Raw genomic sequence first — 14,995 nt, forward strand, 5'->3', positions numbered from 1 at the left:
CTTTGACCTGGGTAACACAAAAGAACTCATCCACAGAAAATCTGTGGACTGTTCTATATCAGAGAGTGTCTGGTACAACAAATAATAGTGCTTTAGTCCAGAGGGGCCAAAAAATGTAAAGATTGGATGAAAACAGATTGATTCCACAACAAGACTGTCAAAATCTGCACCTGGAACAGGAAATCCCTTCCATCTATTCAGACTGGAATCAACTGGATGCATAGCAAACCAGATGGAAAAGATTACAGAGTATGTGCCAGCAGTGCACTTTAATCACAAAGAAAGAAAAATGTAGCTACAGTCTAGAAGATCCTGATACACTATCATAGAGCCATAAAATCACAGAACAGCTTGGGTTGGAAGGGACCTGAAAGACCATTCATTCCCAACCCCTCTACCATGGGCAAGTTTGCCACCCACTTGGGTCCAGGGCCCCATCCAACCTTGTCTTGAACACCTGGAGGGATAGGGCATCCACAGCTTCTCTGGGTAGCCTGTTCTGATGCCTCACCATCCTCATACTAAAAAATATTCTTCTAGTATCTAATCGCAATCTCCCCTCTTAAAACTATTCCCCCTTGTCCTGTATGTATCAGACCATGTAAAAAGTCAGTCACTCTCCCATTCATAATAAGCTCATTTAAGTACTGGAAGTGAGTTCTCTCCAGACTGAACAAACTGTCCTCCTTTAACCTCTCTTAGCAAGAGAGGGGTTCTAGCCCACTGATAATCTTTGTGTGCCTCCTCTGGACCTGTTCCAAAAGTTCTATGGCTCTCTTATGCTGGGGATCCCAAACCTGATTACAGTACTCCAGATGAGACCTTATGAGGGCAGAGGAGAGGGGAAGAGTTACATTCCTCTCCCTACTGGCCATTTCTCTTTTAACGCAGCACAGAATACAGTTGGCCTTCTGGGCTGCAAGTGGTGTGCTGGCTTATGTTCAGCTTTTCATTCACCAGAACCCCCACATCCTTCTCCACAAGGCTGTTCTTAATGAGTTCTTCTCTCAGTCTGTTTATAGTCTGAGATTGCACTTGACCCAAGCACAGTTCCTTGCATTTGGCTTTGTGGAATCTCATGTTCATGTGGGCCCATTTTTCAAGCCTGTCAAGGCCCCTTTGGACATCATCCCTTCCTTCTATTGTAACAACTTCACCACTTAGTTTATTGCCATCAGCTTTCTGAAGATACACCCAATCCCATTATCCAGGTCATTAGAATAAGAAACCTTCTTCAACATGGATAAAGTAAGGCTGTCGGTGTCCAGTTTTTGGCCCTATGTACAATTAACATGTTGAGAAACTGGAAGAAATCTGCTGGACGTCTACCAAGACGGACAATATCATGTGGCACTGGAGGAGCAGTAGTGATAACTGGGCTTATTTAGTCTAGCAAGAATGATAAGAAGCTATTTAATATATTCTTACAACTACCTGAGCAGATGCTTTAAAGATGACTGAACCAAATTCTTCATGTAGAAACAAGGAGAAACATGGGGCAACAATCCTGCTTTGGTTTGGAAGTTCATATTGGGGATGAGGTTGAACTTCATTAATACTCAGTGAGACTGTGGAAAGCCCATTTTCATTCCAAAATTTACCAGGGAAAAGCCCAAACTGGCCCAGTTTTTGTATTCCCATAATCCTGCTTCAAGCAGAAGAGGAGGCCAGATGACATCCATAAGTCCCTTCCTTTGAGTCTGTGATTCCCCCAAACTCCATGTTCAGAAGATGTTCTTTAAAAGCTGATAAGGAATATAGACTTCAATTATCTCTCTGCTCCTGTAGCAACCTGCTACTGTTTTCAATCTGTTTTTCATGAAATTTTCAAGCTGAAAGTCTTAGGTACTTACAGATGAAACAACTGAAAGTACAAAACTAGTTATATTAAAAGCTGGTATATTCAGTCTCACAGTATTAAGAATTACATAACCTCAGGTTAAAAAAAAAAAAAAAAAAAAAACAGGAATCTGAAATATATATATATATTTGTAATTATTGGCACAGTATTTTATTTGGAAGAACTAATGAAAACCATACCATAATATGCTCGTAAATATTCTCTTTAAAATGTAGTTGAATAAAAAAAGCAAAATCTTGTATGTAATGGTAGGAAGGAGTTTGCATCATTTGTAACCAGTCAAAAATAATTTTGGCACTGTTTTGAAATCTGAAGTTTTATTCACAATATCTAAAATACCTTCATTATCACCCAGTTGATGATATGGTGAAACTTGAAAAATATTGAGTTGCTTTTTCAAAATTTGGATAAAGCCAAGATACTTCCTGCAAACAATGATTTCTGAATATACAGTGATTATGTTTTTGAAATAAGTGTCTCTCTGGAGAGTCAATAATGGTTTTGTCATATTTTGTATTTTTTAATAGGATATCATGTAAACTAATAAAAAACAAGTATCTAATACTCACTGAAAAATAAAAATAAAAATACCACCCTGTGCTCAGGATCTAATAAGTTAAGAAACATAAATTCTGTTTCAGTAAGTTCTATTTTTCAGATCACTGGAAGTCTTAAAAAAAGTCTTGGTGAGAGAATGCTCAGTAGATTCTAAGGAAAGGAAAGCACTCAATTTTTAATTCTGACCTTATTAATCAACAGTGCACTGGAGCTGCACAGTGCAGTGGCATTCATACATAATGAGAAATGGGGAAATCATTCTCAGCAGACACACAGTGTGAAGAGTGTTGGACTATTTTAAAAGCTCCCTAGTGAGGATCAGGGACTTTTGAGTCCCCTTGCAGAGTTTCTATTCCCCTCTGTTTAATTGCGCTAGTTAGGAGTACAGTTAACTTCCTTCCTCAGCCACTGTTTTACAAAGGCATGGGTAAATCCAACTGAAGTAATTCCAGATTTGGTCTGTTTTACTGATGTGTGCTCTGGAACTGAGCTAGCAAGGGACAAATCCCGCTTTAGGATCAGTAGCATTTGTACCTGGATACTCATCTCTGAGTAAACTGGGCAGAATATTGCAGTATGAACAGATACACTGGGAACCAATCTGCACAGATTCATGGATTTTTCATTTAAAGCATAAGATGATGTAGTATGTTGCATGATTATGGGCAAATGCTAATTGCCACCATCATTCACAGCTGGGTATGGCTGATGGGTAGGTTAGAATGTAAGAAGAAAGAGCAGGAATTCATTTTTATGTACAGATGACCACTGGGCCATGTAGAAAACCCGGATACATGTTCAGCATGTCATTGGGAATGCTTATTTGGAGAGAATTACAAGCAGAAGAATTCAGACAGGTGGTTTTGTGGTAAAGCTGTAGTTACTGAAATGAAGTATACCTGACTACAACCAAGCTGCATTAATTTTTACAAGTAGTTAATTCTAGCTAAATGAAAAGATGCATGAAGTATAGATAAATTTAAGTGTTACTTTGTGAAGTTCTACAGAAAGACTCTTTTTTGCACATATATCTATATACATACAAGCACATACAAATCCGACAGCATCAATTTGGTTTAAAGCTAGGATCTGCACTCCTTTTGAATAATGAGTTTAATCAAGTAATAAACTAAGCAATAGCATCGTTCAGACCCAGAAGAACAGCCGGTACCGGGCTTTTTGGCAAGGTACTCGGCTGCATTCCGTGCCGAAGAGAGAACCTGCCTTGTGGCTGGGGAGCAGCCCCGTCTGGGAGCAGCTGCCGGCCGCCATTGCCCTCCACGTGGCAGCGGCATTCTGACGTCACGGGGGCGGAGGCAGCAGCGGGATCAGCTGCTATGGAAAATCCTGCCACCAGGGAGCGGGGAGACCCAGAGGGGACGGGGGACTGGGCGCGGTGCCTCAGGAGGGCGTGGAGCGGCCGTTAGTGCGGGCGCTCGCACAGGGAGGGCGGGGTATCTCTGCCGTTTGGCAGGCCCGCTCACCTACTGGCTGCCTCCCAGGCAGCACATCTAGCCGTGGTCTCCACTGGGCAGAAAGCTCTGGCAAGAATGAATGCGGTGACTCAAGTGGAGCGTCTGCCTAAACGTGTGGCAGCTCAAGTCTCTGGTTGCGGAGTGCCTGAGCCTGTGGCTGCCGGTGAAAGGAGGCGGGGATTTCACCTGCGTGAGGTGTGGGCAGGTGGATGATCTGCTCAGTGTGGTGGCAGGGCTCAAGGGGGAGGTGGAGAGATTAAGGAGCATCAGAGTGTGAGCAGGAGATAGATTGGTGGAGTAATTCTGTTACGCTGTGGGAAGGACACCAGGGTGGTACCTCCTAAGCAGTGGTGGGCCCCCTGCCCTGCCGCCCTCAAGCAGAGGGAGGCAATTTAAGAGAAAACGAGGAGTGGAAACGGGTTTCAGCTTGGCAACACAGGCAACTCCCATCCCAACCTACCTTGGTTCCCCAGGTGTGCCTGTGTAATAGGTTTCAGGCTGTAGAACTTGAGGGAGAGGTCCAACTGTGAGGTTGTCTAGCACAAGGTGGTTGTCTCTGTACCTCAACCAAAAGGGACAGCAGGGTGATTGTCCTCGACAACTGCCTGCTGAGAGGAGCAGAGAGCTCTATGTGTTGGCCTGACCCTATCTGTAGGGAAATGTGCTGCCTCCCTGGGGCCTGCATCAGGGATATTGCTAGGGAACTTCCTAGTCTGATTCGCCCCTCTGATTATTAGCCTTTATTGATAGTTCAGGCCAGCAGCAATGAAGTTGCTGAGAGAAGTCTGAGGATTTTCAAAGAGGACTTCAGAGGAGTGGGATGGTTACTGGATGGAGTGGGCATAGAGGTCGTATTTTCCTCTGTCCCTTCAGTGCAGGAATATTGAAAAGATCTGGAAAACCTATCCCATAAATACATGGCTGAGAGGCTGGTACAAACACAAGAACTTGAGGTTATTTGATCATGTGGAGCACCTGCCCTGGTGCTGAGCATTCGTCTCGCCTGTCTCAAAGAGGGAGATGGATCCTAGCCCAGGAGCTGGCAGGGCTTGTTCAGAGGGCTTTAAATTATATTTGAAGGGGGAAGGAGATAAAACCAGGCCTGCTAGAGATGAGCCTAGGAGAATGATGTTGGAACAGGGGGTGAGGCAAGGGGTTCAGCTGAAGTGCATCTACTCTAATCCACGCAGAAGGGGCAACAGACAGAAGGAAATGGAAGCCATTGTGTGGTGGGCAAACTATGACTGAGTTGGCATTACTGAAACATGATGGGCCCAATCCTACAATTGGAGTGCTGCAGTGGAAGGCTATAAGCTCTTCAGGAGGGATGGTGGCATGACTCTCTTGCCATATGTTCTCACTCACATATGTTAGAGTGCTTTGACATTGTTGAGCTTTGGTCTAAGAATGATAAGGTTTGGGTCTTTATGGGTAAAGAACAGGGGGAGGGTCAATAAGGTGGGAATCTTGTGAGGGTCTGTTATAGATCACCTAACCAGAATGAAGAGACAGATGAGGTGTACTACAAACAGCTGGTAGAGGTTATGTGATCTCCATTCCTTGTTCCCATGGGGGACTTCAATTCCCTGATATATGTTGGAAATAAAATGCAGCACAGAAGAAGCAGTCCAGGAGGTTTCTAGGGTGTACTTCCTGATAACAACTTGTAAGGGAGCATACCAGAGGATGTCCCACTAGACCTGCTGTTCGCAAATAGAGGTGGGAGATGTGAAGGTTGGGAGCTGTCTTGAGCAGAGTAACCACAAAATGGTAGAGATCTTGATTCTTGGTGAAGATAGGAGGGCAGGCAATGAAACTACTGCCTTGGACATCTGGATGGCAGAACTGAACTGTTAAGGATGCTGGTAGGGAGAGATACTTGAAATTCAGACCTGAAGAGTAAAGGAATCCAGGAACGCTGATCACTGCTCAAGAATGAAGTCTTAAAGGTGCAGGAGCAGCCTATTCTCCTGTGCTGTAAGAACAGCCAGTGGGAAAGAAGACCAGTGTGGATGAACAGGCAAATTTTCCTGGGGCTCCGTGAGAAAAACAGACTAGAGGGAATGGCATCAAGTTGCACCAGGGATTCAGTTTGAATGTTGGGAAATACTACTTCTCTGAGAGAGTGGTCAGATGCTGGAACAGGCTCCCAGGGAGGCGTTCAAGGAACATTTAGATATTGTACTGAGGGACATGGTTTAGAGGGGAATATTGATATGTGTACAGTTGTACTTGATGATCTTGGAGGTCTTTTTCAACCTTGGTGATTCTGTGATTCTGTCCAAGTGCAGTGGGTTGATCAGGCCCACTACAGCCGAGAGTACACAAACAATAAAGCTCAGTCCTTTTGGATGATACTAAGATGTGTTGCATTGTCAGCAGGTTGGAGGGAATGAATGTCACCCACAGGAACTTGTCAGGCTTGAAAATTCTGTCTGCACAAACCGCATGAAGCTCAGCAAGGACAAGTGCAGGGTCCTACACTTGGGCAATCCCAAGCACGAACAGGCTGGGTGGAGGTTGATTTGAGAGCAGTTCTGTGAAGAAAGTCTCAGGGATGTTTGCTGATGAAAAACTCAACATAAGCCAGCAGGGTGTGTACTTGCAGCCCAGAAAGCCAGTCTTATCCTGTACTGTACCACATGAGGACTGGCCAGTAGGGAGAGGGAGGTTAATTTTCTTCCTCTGCTCTGCCCTCACAAGATCAGTACCTGATGTACTGTGTGCAGCTCTGGGGCCCTCAGTGTAAGAAGGACTTAGACCTTTGAGTGGGTCCACAAGAGGATCATGAAGAGCACTAAAAGAGCTCTCTTATGAGAACAGGACAAAAGAGTTGGGTTTCTAGTAGAAACAGAAACAGAAAGATCTGGGGAGGCATTATAGCTGTCTTCCTGTGTTTGAAGGTGGCCTACAGAGAAGCTAGGGGGGAATGTAGCAATAAAAGATTTGGCTTTAAATGAAAAGAGGGCAGATTTACATTACATATGAGGAAGAAAGTGGTGAGTTATTACTATCTCTATGATACATGCATAGTAATGAAGTTACATTAGTAACAACGTTAATATATGGTCAAGATTGGTCAAGATACAAAAAATCATGCTTGTGTATAGGTACACAGTGGATAGGCAGGAGGTAAATGGCTTTAAAAAAATGTAAGAAGGGAATATAGAAGTAGGCAGTAAGATGGTGTTATAAGAATAAGTTAATTATTGGCAGGGATTTTTCAGCAATCTTCTGAAACCAAAAAGTGTATTAAAAATGAATTAAAAAAAAAAAGACTGGTAATGAACCTAACTTTTAAAAAGTAAATTAAGGAGATCTTCACAAGCAGATGTTATAAAAAGGTAGGTGATAAAAGATTACCTACTGTCTCAGACAAAAGCTAGGAAGGGAAATGATTATGAAGTGACAAAGTAACTATGACAAAGATAAAAATAGATGTGTGTGTATTTCTTGTTTTGTTCGGTACATAGACAAGTATCTAATTTATTTAGCTGTGGCAGAAAAGGCCACAAGGAACTTTACAGGGATTCATGAAGAGGACTGGAAATAATGGTGGGAATTCAGTGATGATAAATGCTGCAGTAATGCACATTGAAGAGGAAAAATGAGCCACTTGTACATCTTAAGTGTAAATTAACTGCATTAGATCAGAAGGACATGGTAATTACTCTGGACAACATTACAATAAGAAGCTACCGATAGAGAAATGAAAAGGTACAAACAAACATAGGAGGAGGTGGTAAATAAAATTACAGAGAAGTTATCTTCAGCTAAAAAGACGGGTGAAGATGTTTACCTGAAATCATTTATTGTAAGTTGATTGATAACCACAGACAAAAAACCTTTATTTGAATCACATACTTCAATAATTTTCCTGGGTATTCATTCATTCCTATTAAATCATATAAACACTGAAACACTGATTTGAAGAAAAAAATGTTATGTTAGTTTCTTTCTTTTCTAAAAATTACACCTTGTAATTATTTAATTAAATAATCTATAGCTTCATAAATATTTGTTCACACTTTTTTTTTAAACTGTTCTACAAAATGTTCAACAGTTTATTCATTTCTATTGAGTTTGTATTTTCTTCTTTATTTCTTTTTATTAAAAATTACATTCACCAATTTGGATCACGATACATTTTCATAGAAATATGAATTCCTTTGGAATGTACAAATCATTCTAAGAATTTAAAGAACATTTAAAATCATTCTAAGAAAAGCTACTGGAAACTGGCACATTCTAAAAATGTGAAAATTGAAGAAGGAGCAACAACTGAATACCTGCTTCCCTTTTGAAGAGAAAATTATGGTAGTGTTGATCTCTAAATGGGAGTTTGTGCCTTACCAGTTTGATTGCCTTTCGTGATGAAATAGCCAGTGCTGTGTAAAGGTGGAGAGACATGGATGTCATTTATCCTGACTTTCTGTGCTGTTTCCCGTAGAATTTTACAAGCCAAACCGTAGGGGGCTATCAGTAAAGAAAATCACAAAGTTTTGCATGAAGTTTGGAATAACACAATGCAAAAGCACTTGGAGCTGACAAGAGAGCAGCTCTACCAAAGGAGCTGGTGAGCAGATTGAGCAGGAGTTAGCAGTGTGCCCTCGCAGCTAGAGTGTGACCAGCATATCCAACAGTCTTTTATGTGTTCAACACCGAGAAACAAAGAACTAGAAGTCTGGGCATCTTCGGTTTCCAACCTATGCTAAGGTTTTGAAAAACTACACAAGATGGGGAAAAAAAGTGAGTATTCTCTATGACTTATGAGTTAGTTCACTGCAGTGAAAGTCTTGGCAAAACATTTTCCTCATACAGAGGTACAAAAAGATTTGATTTTTGCCAAGTATCCACATATGCAGTGCTGGAAAGACTGACAGAAATTGTAGGTACTTGTGCAAGGTATTGCTCTGGGATGTAGTCATGTGTCCTGCAGTGATTTCAGAAACCATTTCCCAGCTTCCTGATTCTGTGCATAGATACAGCCTTTAGCTTTCCTATCTGAGGAAGGTCATAGAGGTAGAATATAATTTGATTATTAAAATAAATTGTCAAGGTTATAGTCATTATAGGACTTAGTTTTGTCATATTTTTGCATTTAATTTTAAATTCACATTCTTTTAAAATGTATACATGTATTTTAAACACGTTATTTGGTTTGCTTTCAGTGAATTTACTATGAAACAGGATGCTGGAATACTAGAAGAGATTAGAAGTGGAGCGGGAAGGTGAGCTAGTATCGGCATATAAAATCCTTGATGTGAACAGAAATGCAAACTGTTTATCTGCAAGGAAGAGAGAGTGACATCAATGGACTCAGCAGAGTTCCCTGCTCCCACCTTCAGTGATAAAGAGAGTCCAATGCATTCCTTTCTCTTGCCCACCAGTCCTGCCCTTGCACCCACCATCAGCCAAGATCCTGTCATTTGCAGTGTTCTGCTGTCATAACAGGGAGAGTACCCTGTCAAAGGGATAAAATTCATTTGGTAGTTTTGCTGTTACTTGCATTTTCCATTAAATATTAGATCTGTGTCTCTTGTCATAGTCATATATGTACTGTAGGAGAAGCCTATTCTGAGTCTCTGCTTGAAAATGCTCAGCATTTGCTAGCATTTGCTGTTAGTCTGCTGATCTTTTTCTTTCATCAGGAAGCTTTAAATTTTATCAAGTATACTCATGATCTCTGCAACCATTATTTCATTATCATTCATCTGTGAAGGATAGGATGAATGAGACCAGTAGCTAGCAGTCAAATTGTCAGTTTTCTGGTTGTATATTAGCAATCATATAATTGATTATGCTGTTTGGTGATATCTTTTTCCTCTCATCAAAGTCATGGATGGACTGTGATTGTGTGCAGTTTGACTCAGATACAGTGATAGGCTCTCTGTTTTTGTTAGCCATTAAATATGAGTTAAAACTGCACTTTGTCCATTCAGTATTGCCTCCAAGACTGACAAGCATGAGGTATTTCAATGCAGAAGAGCCTTCTGCTGAGCCTGTGAAATAAATTACCTTCCCAAAGATTTCATCCTCATGTCTTTCAGCCAGATACTAATTTAAATCTCAAAAAAGCAATTTTTTCACCTATCCAATGTTTGTTAGCAATCATTTGTACAACTTGTTGTAGGCATGATTTGTGTAGAAATGCATAACACTTCTACATATCCTTTGCATCCCATGGCAATGGTTTCTACTCCTTAGTTACAGCATGCTGTCATATCTGCAGCCTTGCATCATTCTGAGGTCTACATCTTGTGATACAACATTACAGGGATATTCACCTTTGAAGTATTTTCATGACGCGTACTGTTTCGTTCTCTGTGCATCTTCATACTTTGTCATTTCACATTCCCCATTACAGAATGGAGAAAGGGAAAAACAGCAAGGACTAGAGAAAAACGCAGAATGTTAAAAAGGTCACTACAATATGGCACACTATTTTAATTCATAAAATCTGAGACAGTCCAAGTGCTTCTGGCACCTCATTCTAATGACGATGTAATAAGAAACGTAAATGGCAAAATTACTCCATTCACTTGACAAAGATTATGAAAGCAGGAAGAGGTGCACAATTAATCAGTTCTTTTTGTATAATTACATTAATGTAGTGGTCTTTAGACGTATTATTTAGAATGAATAAAAAACAGATCTAACTCAGCCATTAACTGTAGTAAAAGAAGATGGAGCAAGATCTTCCTTAAATTGATTATTCTATTTTTAAAATAAAAAATCATTAAGGAGCTGGATTGCTGCTAAATTATTTTCTGCTTATTTCAGTATAATTTTCTTTCTGGTATATCGTATTGTATTAACTTTCTTCTTTCCAAAAAATGCTCCACTGGAGCAAGAATCACATCTAACTTAAGAGAGCAACATTTATCAGAAGTTATTAATAGTTTTTTTACTCTGCCTGCTAGTCTGTTGCCATACTGTTTCTTACTCTCCTAAATACACTACAGAGTATATTTTCATTTGTACCAAATGTTTTTTTACCCACTTTTGAAAACTGCATCAAGCAAGATTTTCGTTAATAACAATGACAATATCAACACAATCTGTTTGTTGGAATGGAACTTTAAAATGGTGTTATCTTTCAAGCGATCCCAGTGAGTATTTGCTGGCACTGAGCTGGTAAAGAACTCTTCAGAAATGTAGCTAAGATTTGCCATAGTCATTTCTTTGACTTTGCTTGCTCCTGGATGCATGAATTTTGCCATTGTTTTAAGTGATTATCATAATCCTTGTTTATAAGACAAAAATGTTGACTATGAAGAGCCCATCCCTATGAGGAGAGACTGAAGGAACTGGGGCTGTTCAGTCTGGGGAAAAGGAGGCTGAGGGGAGACATCATTACTCTTTTCCAATATCTGAAATGTGCTTACAGTGAGAGCGGGTTTGGTCTCCTCTCACGGTGACAAGTGACAGGACGAGGGGAAATGGCCTCAAGTTGCACCACGGTAAGTTTAGGTTGGATATCAGGAAAAACTTCTTTACAGAAAAGGTTGTTAAGCACCGGAATAGGCTCCCCAGGGAGGTGGCTGAGTCACCATCCTCGTGTGTGTTTAAAACCCATATGGATGTGGTGCCCAGGGACATGATTTAGCAGAGGGTTGTTAGAGTTAAGGTAGTATCATTAGGTTGTGGTTGGACTCGATGATCTCAAAGGTCTTTTCCAACCTGAGTGATTCTATGATTCTATATTCCATATTTGCAGGTACTCCAGACATGTGCTTGTAGCATTTGACCAGTCATGCTCTCTGAAAAGCATGCTGAGCTCTTGGAATCTTTGAGTCTCCTTCCACAGAACATAAGAAGACAAGATTACTTCTGCCTGAAAATCGAATGTACAAGTTTTGAAAATACACACTTGCTCAGTGAAGTGCATAGATTTAGGTAAGGAGATTCCCTTTGTAGGGTGACTGGAATCTTTATGTAACATTTGGAATATTGAGCACTACCCTTAATTTCTCAGCTACCTTTTGAAATAGCTGTCATTGTAAAAGCACATAATAAAATGTATTAGAAAGATTAGTAATCCTCTTCCTGGTTATGGTTCTCTATGTACTTCCTAAGTAGGTATAGTTGAGCATTTGAAATGTGATTTTAAGTTTTCTAGTTGTAACCTTTTTCTTACAACTCAAGTAATTGTCCTATCTATTGCCTCCAAACTTTTTTTTTTTTTTTTTTTTTTGAGGTGGGAGGAGGGGGGGGTGGGGGAAGATCCTCAGGGGCAGTCCCCTTGTTCAAGACAAATTGGACATCAGAACCAAAAACACTGTAATTTTCACAGAAGAAATTCCAGGGCAATTAAGTGTTTAAATACTGGTTCAGGTCTTTATTTAAGTTGTCACCAGCCATTCAGATTCTGATTGACTGCTTGCAAATAGCCATGAGTTCAATGATGTGGACAGGAACCAGGAGGAAACATCAGCTGCTAAAAATACTCATGCCTTCATAAGCCATTTGTTCTCTAGCTTTATTGTGAAAAGTCGCTTCTTTCACTGCTGTAGTGTGTCCAGTGAGATCCAGTTTTCCGTGGAAAAATGTATGGAAGTTGCCATGCCATTCACCCAAGCAGGCAAGAAAGCTCCCCAAATACAAGCATATGACATTAAAGAATCATGGTGTAAAGTACATACAACTCAAGATCATGTTTCAAGACTATGTAAGCTTAGCAATTCTCAAATTACTTTCTGATCTCTTGTTTTGTGTAAATTTCTGTGTCACCATGGTCTTTTCAAATTACAGTCATCCTACCTGTGCCTTCACCTACTTTACGCTGCACAGCATAGATGGTATCAAAATAAAAAGGAGCCACGTGAGTCAGGATTCATTATTTTATTAAAACAACAGCAACAAAAGAACAAGCATTGCATCTTTTCTGCAGTTAATTATTTATGTCCTGGAGCTGGCAGTATGAGAGGAGATTAGCCTAGTCCTGATGACTGAAATATTATTAGAAGAACATGAGGTCCATCTTTTGTTTGTTGAGGCCCGTGTTTGTTTTATTAGCACTGTCATGACTACTGATTTCTGATTGGGGAATACAAGAGGGAGAATCCAGTATGGGCAGGGACAGCAACCCCAACTGTCTTCTCTATAATAGAGACTTCTAATTTTTGTTTTCTCTCAGAAGCAAAGTGAGAGGTTTCTGTGAGCCTCCAGCCCCACGACCTGCGCTCTGGCCGGCAGATGCTGGTCTAGTGGCTGCAGCTGGGGCCACCATTTGCAGGGTGGGGGCATATCCTGGAAGCTGCTGTGAGCCTTCCTTTTCAGGGTGTTTTGTAGCCCCCAGGCTAGCAATCTCTGCCCTGGGCAGAGTGGTCTGCCCTAGCCACATCATCCTGACTTTTCCACAGATGGGCAGGTCCAGTCTGATGCCACTTCTGTGGCCCCCGGCTGTACGGTGTGCTGGGGAGATCTGAGGTCAGAAAGCGGCTCCCCTCAGTGGTGTTACAGAGAGCAGGAGGTGTCAAGAAGTTCCAAATTGAGAGATAGAGGCCACAGTCACTTGCTATCCCCTGGGCAGGCAGCAGGGATACCCCAATCTCTCAACACAACCCCCCCTCATTACCTGCTCCCTACTAGCTGCCCTAGAGCCACATTCCTGAACTGCTCACCTCCACTGCTGCAAGTACACCCTGCATGGCCCCAGCTGCCTGAGCCAGACAGGGCTGCAGAAACACTGCTGTTGCTGTGGGATGGGCACCAATAACTGCAGCACCAAACCCCATAGCGCAGCCCAATCAAGGCTTCATTCAGTGGTCCAAGTCTCGTAGGTAATCTTAACTGGAGTTCAAGCACAATTCCACACTTGACTATGCCAGAGCTCATATTTATACAGCAAGGGTCTGTGAGGTCACAGTCATCTATCACTGTCATAACTCCTTGGTCAGTGACCTCACAGTCCATGGCTGCCATGTATTCAGTCAGCAGACTGGGCCTCCCTCACCTTCAATCATTCAGTGATTTTTCTTTGCAATGGTGACACATTTGGGAAAATAAAAGTTGCACATTTACCAAGTCCACAATAATCCATCCTCCATGAACAGTTAATACTTTCTGAAACTTAGAGACATGCTTTTTTTGCCTGTTCTTGTTTGGATGCAACACAAATCGGTGGCAATCTTTACACTGGCTTTGCTCACAGTGCACAAGGTTGCTTGCACATTTCTATAGGATTTGCAGGAGGTCTAACTAGATGATCTCCAGGGATTCTTTGCCCCTACAATCCTGTGATTCTGTGATCCCATCTGCTGCTGAGTATAAACATGTTAAAAGAAAGGACACAAATTGCTTTCATGTCACTGGTTGAAGTTTTACTGGTTGAAGGCTTGGACTCAGAATGCTTATGATCTTATCCCTATCCCTACTGATTCCTATGTTTTACATGTTTCTCAAACTGAGTGACAGAGTTGACTCTCTGTGATTTTTACATAACTGATAAGTTTTTGAGAGATAGTGTTCCCCTTTACACTGAAAATGCACAGAGCTTTCTACCTCATCAGTTTTTCTTCCTTTTATGTAGTCAGCTGAAACACAAGCATGGCAAGGCCATGACTACTAACCAATTGATGTATTGATGTCTCTCACACCTCATCTCTTACATATGACAAACAATGGAATGAAGTCACTAGGTGATCTATATCCTTCTTTATGGCAAAAAGCAAGCAAGAAAGAGCTGCTGCTGCTAGTGTACCTCACAGGCATTCCTTGGCATGCAGGTACACACCTTACTCAATGCTCATTCTTATATGTATAATATAAGATAAAAATAATTTGGGCAGTATGGGAGTACAGATCTCTGGTTCAGTTTCTCAGAATATGTTCACCTCTGAAGTAAAAAATTTTGCCCATGGCTTCTGCCCATTGGGTATTGAAAATCTGTAAGGATAGACTGCATAACCTCTCTGGGTGATCTGTGCCATTACTTGAATGTGTTTATCAGGAAAAATTATATCTTCCCACCATGATTTTGCTGCTCATCTTCTCAACACACTTTGCAGGTGTTGGTTGGTGTTTAGGCCCCCCTGAAAGCCTTCTATTCTTGATGCTGGATGAACCCAGTTTCTTTTGCCTCTTTACATGGGTTATG

General features: G+C 41.3%; 1 long non-coding RNA gene across 2 annotated transcripts; it reads left to right on the forward strand.

Moving 5' to 3' along the window:
• The first annotated feature begins 2,800 nt into the window (after window positions 1-2,800).
• Window positions 2,801-14,599, forward strand: LOC149912671 (uncharacterized). 2 transcript variants are annotated; one of them, XR_016461967.1, is made up of 4 exons: window positions 2,801-4,089; window positions 9,066-9,125; window positions 11,615-11,793; window positions 12,411-14,599. It is a non-coding gene; the product is annotated as an uncharacterized LOC149912671 (long non-coding RNA). The 2 variants fall into 2 exon arrangements; XR_016461966.1 differs by lacking the exon at window positions 12,411-14,599 and having other exon boundaries at window positions 11,615-12,016.
• Window positions 14,600-14,995: the final 396 nt, after the last annotated feature.

The sequence above is a fragment of the Phasianus colchicus genome, chromosome Z, assembly GCF_987193195.1.
Source record: "Phasianus colchicus chromosome Z, bPhaCol1.hap1.1, whole genome shotgun sequence".
Lineage (NCBI taxonomy): Eukaryota > Metazoa > Chordata > Aves > Galliformes > Phasianidae > Phasianus > Phasianus colchicus.